The following is an 11,169-nucleotide window of genomic DNA, read 5'->3' as shown; positions in this document are numbered from 1 at the left end:
AAATAAATTCCAAAACACGGAACTAGGTTAAAATAAGTTTCATTTAAATAGGAATTGATTTTTGTTTGCACACACTTCTTTGTGGATACGATCTCGCACTTGCATACACTTTGCTACATACGATTCGTGCGCTTGTGAGTATTAAAATTGCACATCAATAATCAGTACTCTCATCCACCATGTTCCATCAAGATTGGGCACTGGCTGACTTTGAATATTTTTTTCTTCTCTATTGAGGTGGTTGATGATTTGTTCAACATGAGCTTCTATCTTGGCGAAGAATTGAGGGGTATAGTGTTTCTTTTAGTATTGTTGTTGTGGAGGCCAATAGATGGGAGATGGCTTCTCTTCGTGAGCCTCTATCTTAGCAATGGATTCAGAGTGAGAGTTCATTGTTTGACTGAGAAAGGTCATTGTCTGACTATGACAGTTCACTGTCTGATGGATCTCGCTCAGAAGTTTCAACATTTGAGCTTGAACGTCAGAATCTGATTGAGGAGGTGGTGCAGCCTGAGAAAACTGCTGTGGAGTTGCTTGATATTGAGGGGAATATGATTGATCATTGAATTGCGGATATGCCTGATGGTACAGTTCATGAAATTGTGGAGCATAATTTTCAGGAGCTTGAGCTTGCCGCGAGATATTAGACTGGTTGTTCCATGTCGGGTTATTGGAATCAAAGTAAGGGTCATTCATTGGTCTAGAGAACGGTGTGTTCATATGCTTATAAGAATAATTAGAAAATTGTCTGGTGATGAGTGCCAAATATTGTGTATTTGGACCCCTTGATTTGCACTAGTTAGACCCTTAGCCTTGTTATTTTCTGATGTTTTGGTTAGTTTTTGTGTTTTTCTGTTTATGTAGGTCAATAAGAGAGGAATGACAAATTTCACAAGGAAATGCCTGGAAATTCGGAGGTCCTGAAAAGTCGATCGATCGAAACTTTGCCTGAAGTCGATTGATCGAAATAAAAGTCGATCGATCGATCGAAATTTCCCACAACCTACTTTTGCAGAGCGCGCCAGAACACCCAATCAGAAGCTCCTCCATGACAAAAAGCAGCTCTCCCTCTGATTTTCGCAGCAGAACACGCTGGTTTCGTGTTCTTGGTTGTCTCTAGCAAGAGAGGAACCCTAGAGGAGGGTAGAGGAGTCATTTTACATGGGTTTGTAGCCCTAGTTTTCTTCTATAAAAGCCATAGCCATGCCTCCTTGTAGGGAGAGTAGAGAACAGTAGATAGGATTAATTTCGTGCATCTTGTAGTGTATTTCAGTAGCTTTTATTCTCAGACACTTCCTCTTTGTAAAGCTTTTCTTTTATTTCCATGGTTGTTCTTCATTTTCTTGTGGTGTTCTTAGTCATGGAAGGCTAGTAACCTCAACTAAGGTTGAGGATGAAACCTTTCCATTGATGACACTCACACTCTTGTTATAATACTTGCAATGAATGTGGTTGTTGGTAGATATAGGACATTTAATGTGTTTCAACCGATGAATACATTGTTTTATCAGTTTGAATGATGATATCCATTGTGATTTGTTCATTGAATGGATGCATTGGATGATTTGATTTCAAATGGGTACTCTTTGTGATTTATCTTTGAGTTGGATTCATTTAATGGTTCTAGAATATGTGGTTGAGAAACTTGAATGATATCCTAAGCTTAATGTTCTTTGGGTGTTCAAGTAGAAACAAAGAGTGTGAGTTGTTGGATTTGGTTTGGTAGATTCCTTAGCCTTAGTTCATTTTAATTTGCACATTTCATTTCATCTCGTTTGTTTAGTCTTTTACTCTTGAATCAATCCTCCAACCTTTGGAACTAGGTTAAAATGAGGTTGATTAAACAAGACACTAATATTTGACCATTTCCCTGTGGATTCGACCTCACACTTGCACACACTATATTGCAAACGATTCGTGCGCTTGCGAGTACTCATTAAAATACACATCATCTGGCAGTAGGAGATAAGAATTATAGCAATTTAAACATGGTCCATGGGGTGTTGGAATGCCTCCACACATGAACTAAATTGAAAAAAATAAATAAAAATAACAAAATAAAAAAACCAAAATTAGAAAAAAAAAAAAAAAAAAAAACCCAGAAAAGAATCAAGTTAAATTCAATATTTAAAACTTAATAACATTACCATTTGCATTCCCTGGAAACGTTGCAAAAAATTGATGTGGTTTTTTTGAAAGAAAAAATATATCAATAATAAATTAACTACTTGCAATAGAACGAATCCTTGTAGGAATAGAGAGGGTGTCGAACCTCAAGGACTGCAGAGGTGTTGTTATTAAGTTTATGAAGATTAAAAATAACTAAAGAAAAGATTTGCTATTTTGTTTTTGACTAAAGTACATATTATAAACATAAAAGATAATTGAACTGAGAGAGAGAGAGAGAGAGAGAGAGAGTATTGACTTCACTGCTATTAGCACATCAATGGTTAATTATATTTAATTAGAAAAATTCATTCTATGCATGTTATAAATAAACAAGAAATTAGCTTTAAAGAATAAGTATAATCCATCTTCGGTTGGCACAAATCGTCCACCAAACCACTAGGATGCATACGACCCGTCTTCCCTAGGTATGGATTAGCTACGTCTTTAATAGGATACATACAATCAATGGAATAGTATAACTCATCTTCGGTTAGCACGGATCGTCTACCTAAATTACACTAAACTAGGGTGTAGTACGATCCGCCTTCCCTAGACACGGACTATCTAATCCTCTTGATCATATATTAATTAAACCCGTTGTATAATCATCATTCTCATGATCATAGAAAATAAGAGTGATTTGAGTTCAATAAAGGTAAAAATCTTTCTAAGACAAGAGAATAATTCTACCAATATTGACTATGAACTTGAAGAACAATTACATTAAAAGATTAAGAGCAATATCAAATTGTAGCAATTCTCATAACTATACAACAAACATACATAAACTAAAATTCTCCGAATGAAAATACAATCAAACCATTGTGCTTGGATATTGCTACATCAATACCCTACAAAGTTTTAGTTTTGTTGGCTGCATTTTGTTGAAAAAATCACTATTATGTAATGTTGCTGTTTTAAATAGAGATGCCGTATATTTTAGAATCTTCACAGTTTATTAGAGTTTATTTCTCTAATACGAAAAAAGCCTTATTATGACAAGTTCCAATGTCACAAGCTGCAAGAAGGCTATTTTAGTGTTCAATGAAGATTTTGTACAGATTTCAACTCTGAAAAGTCGGATCCTTTGTTTCCGTTCGGACGGCCCAGTAAAGCATCCAAACGCCCATCAGTGTCGAGAAGCTTTTGAACAGTTCCAGGTTGCATTCGTCTGGACGTCATGGCAACAAGTCTGGGTGCTCTTCAGAGTTCGAGAAGATTCTAGTTTTCCTTTACAGACACGGTTTGGGAAGACAGTCTGCATCCGTCCGGACGACAGGGTAACACCGTCCAGACGTAGTCCTTGGTAAGGAAATTACATGCAGACAATTTGCAACCGTTTGGACTCCAGGGCAACATCGTCCGGATGCGGTCCTTGATAAGACAATTACGTACAGACAATTTGCAACCGTCCGGACTCTAGGGAAATTCCGTTTGGACGGGGCCTTAATATGGAAACGCGTGAAGCGCGTTATGGAAAAGAAGTTGCACAATTGACTGTCTGTACGCTCTATGCTTCCGTTTGGACGTTGTCTAGAGAAATCAGAGACATACTCGTTTTAGGTCTTCTAAGCCTATAAATAGAGGCCTCTGGGCATGTATTCTTTACAGAATTTGGTATTGAATTCTCTATAGCTTAGAGAGGGTGTTTATGGAGATATTGTGAAGATTTGATAGCTCTCTAGCCATTGCCTGTGTGCTGTTATTGTGTTCATGTGAAGTCTATCTTAGGGAGTAGCCTTAAGGTAAATGAATCCATTGAAGACCTCTTCAAGTATGTGACTTGGTTAGGAGGCGTTCACGTTAGGTTACGTGTCAGAGTGCAAGATACGATCGCTGCATCGGGTATGTGAGTGTTACTGTCTTGTTACTAGTTTTGTCTTCTAAATAGTGGAATTCCTGGGTTTGGTTATCCTGGAGTAGTTTTTCTCTTAATTGAGTTTTTACTTCGTTAACAAAATATCTGTCTCATTTAAATTCCGCACTTATGATATTTTGTTACACATTGTTCACCCACACACACACACACGCACACACACACCGTAAATTAGAAGTCTTTTATTTTTCACAAAGGTTTTTAGCCGCTCATGATGCTGCTGCAATTGATTCTTGCTATGATTAGTACTTCTCTTCAACTCTTCAAGCCTTCAAGAAGTATTTCTCTAAATTTGCTCTAGGTAGCAATCTGTCTTTCTTCAATGTTTAGAGGCCTATTTATAGAGATTATGAGAGGCTTAAAAGCCCTAAGAATGCAAGAAAAATTGAAACTTAGTCTTTTAGTCCAAGTAGGAGACTAAAAATTTAATCGAAGTAGGAAAAGGATTTCAAATTCGTCCAAATTTGAGTCTTTTATTGTGGGGCTATTTTGGCATGGTAAACGTCCGAATTTGGAAAAACATATTTCTGACATATTTGTTTACTTTTCTATTATCTTTCCAACGTCATAAATGTCATTAAAATCCAATACTTGAGAAGAAAGTTATAAACAAAATACTGAGACATGTGCAGATTCCAAATTTGAATCCAATCCGATTTTGACTCTTATTGAAGAAATTTCGATTTAATTCTTTCATTGATTTGATAAAACTTAACCACATCTTCTAGGTCTTCTCAAAGTGTGCTTTAAGCCCAAAATCAATGGAATTAATTGCATGTTTATTTAAAACTTGAAATTAATAAAACAACACAAAATCAAACAAATAACAATGCTAAATTATTAACATATGCAAGTTAAGGTGCTTGAATGTGCAACATTCAATACTTATCAGTCCCCTTATGAGAAGCTCTACAACAAATCACCCGACCACCAAAAACTTCGTGTCTTTGCCTGTTTATGCTATCATCTCTTGCGCCCTTATGGTATTCACAAGCTTGAATATAAGTCCAAACCTTGTATTTTCTTGGGATATCAATATGCCGACTACAAATGCTTAGATCCAATCACTTCCAAAGTTTATTTATCTCGCCATATTGTGTTTGATGAGACATCCTTCCCTGCTAAGGATCATACTGCTTCACTCCTACCTTCTCAGCTTCCATCCACAGGTGATGCTACTCTTACTTTACCTCTCATGCCTTCCTTTTCTTCCAATTCTTCACCTATACTCCTTGAGTCTTTGTCTTCTGCAGCACCCTCAGATCCTTCCTCTTCCACTTCGGCTGCTGTCCCACCAACCAGCCCTTCTATTGATGTTATTTTACAAGATATCCCTTCTATCCCACACATTCACTCCCTAGTAGCACCACCTCCAGCTGACTTTACTTATAATGTCCTAGAAAATATTTAATTGGTTTATTAGGATAAAAATAAAAATAAGTCTACCTCGTGTGGTAAAATAAAACAAAATTCATTTTGATCCTATAGACTTGTAAATTGTGACTAAGAAAATAAAATGTAAGAGAATGTTTTTAAGTTTAAAAGAATTAGGAATTGCAAATTGAATAAATAAATAAATGTATAAATAAAATAATAAAATAAATATCAAATATATATATAGATATATATGAAGCAGCTGGCCGCACGGCCTTTCATTTGAAAGGTCGTACGGCCAAATTGGTGAAATGGCCGAAAGGCCATTTCACGAACTGAAGGGCTTGGCCCTTCAGTTCCAAAAAAAAAAAAAATAGGATAACGTGAGGCGCATGTGCGCCTCACTTAAAGAAAAGAAAGAAACAGAAAGAAGAGGCAGTCTCATTCCCTCTGTGGCCAGAAGAACAGAAAGGAGAAAGGGAGGGAGAGTTTTAAGCTTTTTCTAACGAAAATTGCGATCTACGAAGATCCAACGGTCGGATCTTCAATCCGTTTTCGAAAACGTGATCCTTGCACTCGGATCTACGTTCGTACCGATTGTTTTAAGGTAAAACACTAAACTCATAATGTGACGTCCCACATCGCCTGGGAATGAGGATGTGCTTATATGTATAAATGCACCCTATATGACACAACGCGTTTTAAAGCCGTGATGACAATGAACCTATCAGAACTCCGCAGTTAAGCGAGCCGCTGCGAGAGCAATCCCAGGATGAGTGACTTCCTGGGAAGTCTGATATGGGGAGCCAAAAGCGGACAGTATTGTGTCATTGGGGTGGATCGTTACAAATGGTATCAGAGCCATTGCCCAGCCTGAGATGGTGGGAGCGTGCACAAGCCCAAGAGGGTTGCCGGCGGGCACTCGCTGGGATGCCAAGAATGGGGTGATCCCATGAGGGTTGCCAGCGAGGACACTGGGTCCCAAGGGGGGTGATTGTGACGTCCCACATCGCCTGGGAATGAGGATGTGCCTATATGTATAAATGCACCCTATATGACACAACGCGTTTTAAAGCCGTGATGGCAATGAACCTATCAGAACTCCGCAGTTAAGCGAGCCGCTGCGAGAGCAATCCCAGGATGAGTGACCTCCTGGGAAGTTTGATATGGGGAGCCAAAAGCGGACAGTATTGTGTCATTGGGGTGGATCGTTACACCCCATATCAGACTTCCCAGGAGGTCACCCATCCTGGGATTGCTCTCGCAGCGGCTCGCTTAACTGCAGAGTTCTGATAGGTTCATTGCCATCACGGCTTTAAAACGCGTTGTGTCATATAGGGTGCATTTATACATATAGGCACATCCTCATTCCCAGGCGATGTGGGACGTCACAATCACCCCCACTTGGGACTCAGCATCCTCGCTGGCGACCCTCATGGGATCACCCCATTCTTGGCATCCCAGCGAGTGCTCCCACCATCTCAGGCTGGGCAATGGCTCTGATACCATTTGTAACGATCCACCCCCAATGACACAATACTGTCCGCTTTTGGCTTCCCATATCAGACTTCCCAGGAGGTCACCCATCCTGGGATTACTCTCGCAGCGGCTCGCTTAACTGCGGAGTTCTGATAGGTTCATTGCCATCACGGCTTTAAAACGCGTTGTGTCATATAGGGTGCATTTATACATATAGGCACATCCTCATTCCCAGGCGATGTGGGACGTCACAATGGGAGCCAAAAGCGGACAGTATTGTGTCATTGGGGGTGGATCGTTACACATAATTTCGTAATTTTTAGGTAAAATCCTAAATATAAGTTTAATCCTTTATATCTTTTAGGTGTTTGAGCTTATTGGAGCTTATTTGAGGCTAGCCAAACTTTGGGTGGGAGTTTGGTGAATTTGGGTAAGTTTTTCCTTAAGCCTTAATTTTTGGGTATTTGATATTTATGGGATTTTAAGAGATTAACTTTTAGTAAATGTGATTGTGTTTAAAATATTGTTATTGGGGTTAAGTTTGGAAAAGCCCTAAGTTGATGGACTAGATTAACTTGAAGCTTTTAATTATTTAAAATAAGATTGTTAATTTGTGGGTAAATTATGGGAGATAGTGATGATTAATCTCACATTAACCATGGGTTTGGTAAGAATAAATATTTATAAGGTTAGGTTTTAATGTAGTAACTTGTATAAAAATTGGGGTTATGTTTATAAGCCTAGGAATATGGTTAAGTATGAGTTTAGGCAACTGTCGAGTAAAATAATCCTTAAACGATTCATGAGGTAGTGTAATTATTGGATGGAAACTAAATGGGTGCAATATGTTGTATTCAGCGGCACTTTGGGGGAGTGAGCTTAGGACTTGTTAGTGTCGGTGTGCAAGCAGTCAAGGTGAGTATTCTACTCACTGAGAAGATATATTTTCGTATTTTATAGAAATGCAAATGATAGATAATTTTCTACTGAACCAACGATATGTTAACATGTATGCTTTGAATGTTTTAAGTAGTTTCAATTATGTTGAAATATCAATGATGTTATGAAATGATGCATAAATGAAATGTTTGAATCGATTTAAAGTGTCTGACTATGTACTGCAATCCTGCAAAGAAAAATAAAGAAAATTTCATGTTGGTTGGTTCATGGTATTTGAAGAAAGCATGATTTGCAAAGAATAGGAGTATAGAGTTAGAATTGTAAAGCATAAAGCATGAGGGCCATAATAAAGAAGAGAGCGTGAGGCTCATAATAAAGAAGAGAGCGTGAGGCTCATAATAAAGAAGACAGCGTGAGGCTCATAATAATGAAGAGAGCGTGAGGCTCATAATAAAGAAGAGAGCGTGAGGCTCATAATAAAGAAGAAAGCGTGAGGCTCATAATAAAGAAGAGAGCGTGAGGCTCATAATAATGAAGAGAGCATTAGGCTCATAATAATGAAGAGAGCGTGAGACTCATAATAAAGAAGAGAGCGTGAGGCTCATAATAATGAAGAGAGCGTGAGGCTCATAATGAACAAAAAGACTATCATGAGCATGCATAACATTGTTTAAATTGTGTAATGTTTTCATGATAAGTATATTGTAGTTTTGCTAGACGTATTAGTATGCATAAGAGTCTTGATAGAAAAAGAACTTATGTATATTGGTATCGGATTGTGTGATGTTTTTATGAAAGTATATTGTAGTTTTGCTAGACGTATTAGTATGCATAAAAGTCTTGATAGAAAAAGAACTTATGTATATTGGTATCGGATGGTTGCATGATTTAAATGTCATTGTGTTCTATAACGAATCTTTTTGTATAATACTAGCTGCCCACAGTATTTAAATGTTTTCTATTAGTCAGTGTCCGCTAAATCAGCTATGGGGATTTTCAAACAAAAATATATAAAATTGGTGGCTGTTATAGTGTACGCATGACTAGAAAAGAAAAGTTGGTTCTTTGTGAAAACTCAGTGAATGGTATACCTCTGAGGTCTTAGTATATTTATTTATGCTAAGATTGTGGGCTCATAATTCCACCTATACGGATGTGGCAAACCCCCACAACCGTATAGATGTAGTTCCTGTGACTGCAGGTACACCTGACTTTGAGGAAGACCCTGTAGCTGCGTATTTGGGGTACTACGATTGAAGCACTCCGCGACAGTCGTACTGAGTTGGACTATGGAGTTCACTCTTTTGGGGTATTTTGTATATGGCTAGTGACGTAGGTGTCACATATTCTTTTGTGTAGCCATTCTTTTGTATCAATGGGTAAATGTAAACCTTAAACTGTTAGACAGATGTAGCTCTTTTGTATGGACCACTAGTTAATTTTAGATGTGCTTTCCATTATGGTTGTTATGTTACAATTATTCCGCTTCTAGATAATACTCTGAATATTAAGTATGGTATGGAGCGTGTACGTATGTTGGCTGAGCGACATGTAGTCGTGCCACTGTGATGACTCGTTAATGTTTTATAAATCTTTTGTACGAAAAAAAAAAAAAAAAAAAAAACGGGTCGTCTCACTACTTCCTCTCTAATTGTGCAGCCTTCCCAACCTATTCAAGATGTTGATTCCTTGGCAGCATAGTCTCCTCCTAAGTTTGGTCCATCAGGTCCCATTTTAGCACCTCTTGCCCCTACTCACCCTATGCTCACTCGGTCTCGAAGTGGCCACCTTCAACCTAAGCAATTTCTTGACTTTCAATCCTTCCACACCAAGTATCCTTTGCCTAGCAATCATTATGTTTTCATAGAATTTGAACCTTCCAACTACCGCACGGCTTTCCCTGATCCTCGGTGGTAGGCTGCTATGAGGGCTGAATTTGAAGCTCTTCTTTCCAATGGTACATGGACTCTATGTCCTAGACCTTACAACCGACATGTTATTCACAACAAATGGGTTTATAAGATCAAAAGAAAGGCTGATGGCTCGGTGGAGAGGTTTAAGGCTCACTTGGTTGCAAAAGGGTTTGAGCAACAATCTGGAATTGACTACACTAAAACCTTTAGTCCAGTCATCAAACCTTCCGCCATTAGACTCATACTTGCCCTGACTGTGTTTCGAGCTTGGCCTATTCGTCAACTTGATATCTCAAATGCTTTCCTTCATGGTTCCTTAACTGAAGAGGTCTACATGGAACAACAACTGGGTTTTGTCGACATGCAGAAGTCAGACCATGTGTGCAAGCTTCATAAAGCTATATATGGATTGAAACAAGCGCCTCAGGCTTGGTATACCAGACTCTTCCGCAAACTCCAAGTTCCTCTTCCTGTTGCTCTTGTGGTCTGGTGTGACAATGTCAGTGCCCTTGCCTTAGCATCCAATCCTGTCTTCTATGCACGTACTAAGCATATTGAGATTGATTACCACTTTGTCCGTGAGAAAGTTTTCAATCGAGATATCTTGATCTCTTTCATCTCCACTGCTGATCAGGTTGCGGATGTATTTACCGAGGGGCTGTCCACTGCCTGGTTTCACTTCTTGAAGTCCAAGTTGAAGGTGATTCCTTCCCCTATCAACTTGAGGTGGGATGTTAAACCTAGTGACACGGCTGCTTAGGCAGCTGCTATGCATGACATGGGTGATCCAGTTAAACATGCTATGCATGACATGGATGCTCAAGTTAAACCTAAGGCTGCCATGGCTACTGCTATGTGTGACACATTTGTTATGCTAGCTGTTGTCAAGGATTGCACACCTACAAGGCAAAATATTGAGGATACGACAAATCACTCAATCAGAGTTAATGCAGCATATCAACCAGCATGGCTGCGAGCTATCAAAGGAAACTTACCTAGACAGATATTCCATGCGAGGCAAATATTGTCTAAACCAGCAAGCCAATATTTGCCTTGCATTGATCATTCAATCACGATCAATGCAGCCCCATCTCACGCATATTATTCATCAAGGCTGCATGATATCAAAGGCAATTCAACTACTCATGCAAGGCAAGCATTACCTAAATCAGCAAGTCAATACTTACCGTGCTCATCAAGCACACAGATGATGATCAGCCGCAGCCCGTGTATCAAGGGATCACAGAACACATAAGGGAAGACTAGAGGAGCCGACTTTCATATACAGACATTTGATTGTAAATTGAAAATTGAAAATTGTCTTTCCTTACTCATGTAAATCAGTATATATTCCTGTAGTCACTATTGAAATAAATCAAGCAAACAGTTTCCTTTGCATCTCAAATCATTTAGATGTGAGTGTCGAGCTTGACTCCCTTAAGTTTATAATGAATTCAG

The 11,169-nt window shown here is 38.7% G+C and overlaps 1 long non-coding RNA gene across 1 annotated transcript; it reads left to right on the top strand.

Annotated features, from left to right (window-relative positions):
* The first annotated feature begins 5,865 nt into the window (after positions 1-5,865).
* Positions 5,866-9,207, top strand: LOC133858737 (uncharacterized). The gene is made up of 4 exons (XR_009898569.1): positions 5,866-6,026; positions 7,263-7,328; positions 7,757-7,813; positions 8,979-9,207. It is a non-coding gene; the product is annotated as an uncharacterized LOC133858737 (long non-coding RNA).
* The last annotated feature ends 1,962 nt before the right edge of the window (positions 9,208-11,169 follow it).

Source organism: Alnus glutinosa, chromosome 1, assembly GCF_958979055.1.
Source record: "Alnus glutinosa chromosome 1, dhAlnGlut1.1, whole genome shotgun sequence".
Taxonomy (NCBI): Eukaryota; Viridiplantae; Streptophyta; class Magnoliopsida; order Fagales; family Betulaceae; genus Alnus; species Alnus glutinosa.
The sequence above is the reverse complement of the archived record's forward strand: the minus strand, read 5'-3'. Positions and strand labels throughout refer to the sequence as shown.